Here is a 4,684-nt window from a genome sequence, read left to right on the forward strand (position 1 = left end):
TCAACTTATCATCACAAAAGCTTGTTGATTTCTATCAATCTTGCTATTGGAGCAATGATCTGCTAAGGCTTGGCTGGCCATTGGCCATGTCTAGTGTTTTGGACCGGAGCTTTCTTTGAAAGCTTGGCTGGCTGTGAAGTCATGTCTAATTCCTGGACCGGAGTCTTAGACTAGCATTGCAATGATTCCTGGAATTCAAATTAAGAATTCTAAAACCTTTATTTTCTATTTTCATATAATTTTCGAAAAAATCCAAAAAAAAAAAATTTCAAAATCATAAAAACCAAAAATATTTTATGTTTCTTGTTTGAGTCTAGTGTCTAATTTTAAGTTTGGTGTCTTTCATGCATTGTTTATTTGATCTTGGTTCTATTTTCAAGTCAATAGTACAGGGAAATGAAGATTCAGAACATGCAGCAGAGGAATTACACAGAAAAAGCTAGGCGTTCAAAACTCCCAGTGAAGAAGGACAGACTGGCGTTTAAACGCCAGCCAGGGTGCCTGGTTGGGCGTTTAACGCCCAAAAAGGTAGTGCATTGGGCGTTAAACGCCAGAATGTGCACCATTCTGGGCGTTTAACGCCAGGATGGCACAAGAGGGAGGATTTTGTTTTCAAATCAATTTTTTTCAAGTTTTCAAAGTGTTTCAAAATCAAATCTTTTTCAAATCATATCTTTTCAATCAAACCTTTTTCAAAATCAATTTCTTTCCTTTTTCAAAGATACTTACTATCAATTAATGATTTGATTCAACATTTTAAGTATGTTGCCTTTTTTGTTGAGAAAGGTTTAATGTTTGAATCATATCTTTTCTTGTTAGGCAAGTCATTAATTTTAAAAAAAAAATCAAATCTTTTTAAATTGTTTTCAAATCATATCTTTTCAATCATATCTTTTTAAAAAGCATAATTTTTTTTATCATATCTTTTTAATCACATCTTATTCAAAACAGTTTTTAATCATATCTTTTTGATTTCTAATTTCAAAATCTTTTTCAAAAATCACTTGATTGCTTTCCCACTCTTGGTTTTCGAAAATCAATTAAAGTTTTTCAAAATGTTTTCAAAATCTTTCACTTAATTTTCGAAAATTTCTTCCTCTCTTTTCACATCCTTCTATCTATGGAGTACCACTCTTTCTCAATGCACAATTCGAACTCTATCTGATTAAGTTCGAATTCTTCTCCTTCTTCCTTCTATTTTTCTTCTTCTCTGACACCAAGGAATCTCTATACTGTGACATAGAGAATTCCACATTTTCTTGTTCTCTTCTCTTTCATATGAGCAGGAACAAAGACAAAGGCATTCTTGTTGAAGCTGACCCTAAACCTGAAAGGACCTTGAAGCGAAAGCTAAGAGAAGCTAAGGCACAACTCTCTGTAGAGGACCTAACAGAAATCTTTAAAGAAGAAGAACCCATGGCAGCCGAAAATAACAACAATGCCAACAATGCAAGGAAGGTGCTGGGTGACTTTACTGCACCTACTCCCGACTTCTATGGGAGAAGCATCTCTATCCCTGCCATTGGAGCAAACAACTTTGAGCTTAAGCCTCAATTAGTTTCTCTAATGCAACAGAATTGCAAGTTCCATGGACTTCCATTAGAAGATCCTCATCAGTTCTTAGCTGAATTCTTGCAAATCTGTGACACTGTTAAGACTAATGGGGTTGACCCTGAGGTCTACAGACTTATGCTATTCCCTTTTGCTGTAAGAGACAGAGCTAGGACATGGTTGGACTCACAACCTAAAGAAAGCCTAGACTCATGGGAAAAGCTAGTCAATGCCTTCTTGGCAAAGTTCTTTCCACCTCAAAAATTGAGTAAGCTTAGAGTGGAAGTCTAAACCTTCAGACAGAAGGAAGGAGAATCCCTCTATGAAGCTTGGGAAAGATACAAACAATTGATCAGAAAATGTCCTTCTGACATGCTTTCTGAATGGAGCATCATAGGTATTTTCTATGATGGTCTGTCTGAACTATCCAAGATGTCTTTGGATAGCTCTGCTGGAGGATCTCTTCATCTGAAGAAGACGCCTACAGAAGCTCAAGAGCTAATTGAAATGGTTGCAAATAACCAATTCATGTACACTTCTGAAAGGAATCCTGTGAACAATGGGACAAGTCAGAAGAAAGGAGTTCTTGAGATTGATACTCTGAATGCCATTCTGGCTCAGAACAAGATATTGACTCAACAAGTCAATTTGATTTCTCAAAGTCTGTCTGGAATGCAAAATGCACCAAGCAGTACTAAGGATGCTTCATCTGAAGAAGAAGCTTATGATCCTGAGAACCCTTCAATGGAAGAGGTGAATTACCTAGGAGAACCCTATGGAAACACCTATAATTCTTCATGGAGAAATCATCCAAATTTCTCATGGAAGAATCAAGAGAGACCTCAACAAGGTTTCAACAACAATAATGGTGGAAGAAACAGGTTTAGCAATGGCAAGCCTTTTCCATCATCTTCTCAGCAACAGACAGAGAGTTCTAAGCAGAACACCTCTGACTTAGCAACCATGGTCTCTGATCTAATCAAAACCACTCAAAGTTTTATGACTGAAACAAGATCCTCCATTAGGAATTTGGAGGCACAAGTGGGACAGCTGAGCAAGAAAGTTACTGAACTCCCTCCTAGTACTCTCCCAAGCAATACAGAAGAAAATCCAAAAGGAGAGTGCAAGGCCATCAACATGGCCGAATTTGGAGAGGAGGGAGAGGAAGTAAACGCCACTGAGGAAGACCTCAATGGGCGTGCACTGACTTCCAATAAGTCCCCTAATGAGGAACCATGGGAATCTGAGGCTCAAAATGAGACCATAGAGATTTCATTGGACTTACTTCTGCCTTTCATGAGCTCTGATGAGTATTCTTCCTCTGAAGAGGATGAGTATGTCACTGAAGAGCAAGTTGCTAAATACCTTGGAGCAATCATGAAGCTAAATGACAAGTTATTTGGTAATGAGACTTGGGAGGATGAACCCCCTTTGCACACCAAAGAACTGGATGACTTGTCTAAGCAGAAATTACCTCAAAAGAGACAAGATCCTGGGAAGTTTTCCATACCTTGTACCATAGGCACTGTTCCGAGGGTAACCTGAAACTGTAGGTCGATCTCGGATGAGATCTTCTGTGCTGGTCGGAGCTGTTGTGTCCGACTTGTTGATGGTGGCCAGAGCTGCCGCGTCCGACTTGTTGGACTGGTTGCACTGCTGATCCTTCGTCACCGGAGGGTGGGGGGTACCTGCAAGAGACTCCGATGCTTAAGTTAGCATGGGTATTAAACAGGTTTTATGTAGAATCAGAGTATGAGTTATACCTGGGTGCTCCAGTGTATTTATAATGGTGAGAAGTGACCTTCTTAGATAAGATAAGTTAGTTATCTTATCTTATCTTATCTTATCTTTGGGTGAGGTCAGCGTATCTTCAACGGAACCGCCTTTATCTTTCGGCTGCCTTTGGATTGGGCTGTGTTCCTTCGTTTGGGCCTTTTTGGGCCTCTGTGGCGTTTTGGCCAAGCTATTTGAGAAGAGGTCGGATATTGGCCGAGCTCTTTAAGAAGAGGTCGGATATTGGCCGAGCTCTTTAAGAAGAGGTCGAATATTGGCCGAGCTCTTTAAGAAGAGGTCGGATATTGGCCGAGCTCTTTAACAAGAGGTCGGATAGCCTGACCTGAAGAGGTCGGTTGGCTTGTTGCTAAACATCCCAGGTCAGACATCTTGACCCAGGGTATGAACAGTGCCCCTGCTTGAGTTCGATCTTTTCGTGAGATCGTATTTTTCAGAGCTTCGATCTCTTTGGAAGTCGTGCTCAAGCATCTGTCTGGCTTTGATTCTTCATTGTTTTGAAATCTTTTGCAGATTTTCTAGAGGTTTGGTACTTCACAGTCCGTCCTCTTTTGAGTAGTAGTGTGGGTTTTCTACCCTTGCCTTCTGGATCACGCCTTGCTTTTGTGTTGACAACCCTCTGCTTTGGTGAAGTTATCCTTGCGGCTTGATATCCGGACTCTTAGTGACTTGTCTGATGACTTTTTAGTGTTCTTTGTATAGAACCTTTTTAGTCTCGGATGACGTACGTAGCCCTGTTTGAGATTGTGCCTTCTTTGAGTGGAGTTGTATCCCTTTTAGCTAAGCACTTTTGAGCCTTAAGGTTTTTTCTTAACCTTTTGGCTTGTTCTTTTTTGAGATTGTACTTGCGCCTCTTCTTAGCTGACGTCGACCTGTACGACTTTGCCCCTGCTTGAGTTCGATCTTTCCATGAGATCGTGCTCTCTTTGGGGGAAGTCGTACTCAAGCATCCTGACTTTGGTCGATCTTGAGTAGTTTTATCTTGTGCGAGTTTGGCATTTGCCTTTTTTAGTTTGTTGAGAGGTCTTTTCAGCCTTCTTCCGACTTGTTTGTCTTTACTGTTCGGGCTTTTTAGTCATAATCCAACAACTTTTTAGGTATAGTTCCTGATGGGAAACCTTTTATAGTCTGTTTGGATGACTTTTTAGCGCCGTTTTGATTTGTGCTTTTGCCTTTTAAGTAGTGTCTTTTTTCAAGACTTTGTACCTTTTAGCAAAGCATTCCTGGCATTCCTCTGGCCGTTGCGAGATGTCTTTGTCCCCTTTGTGGATCTTTGTAGAGTGTCGGTATTTTGTTGTCCGACCTCTTTTGATCACTGCCGGTTTTGTCCACTTTCTGCTTG

The 4,684-nt window shown here is 40.3% G+C and overlaps 1 non-coding gene across 1 annotated transcript; it reads right to left on the minus strand.

The window, feature by feature from the left end:
- Positions 1–1,821: 1,821 nt before the first annotated feature.
- On the minus strand, positions 1,822–1,929 carry LOC130984645 (small nucleolar RNA R71). Its single transcript, XR_009088563.1, has one exon. It is a non-coding gene; the product is annotated as a small nucleolar RNA R71 (small nucleolar RNA).
- Between the last annotated feature and the right edge of the window lie 2,755 nt (positions 1,930–4,684).

Source organism: Arachis stenosperma, chromosome 5 (assembly GCF_014773155.1).
Source record: "Arachis stenosperma cultivar V10309 chromosome 5, arast.V10309.gnm1.PFL2, whole genome shotgun sequence".
Taxonomy (NCBI): domain Eukaryota; kingdom Viridiplantae; phylum Streptophyta; class Magnoliopsida; order Fabales; family Fabaceae; genus Arachis; species Arachis stenosperma.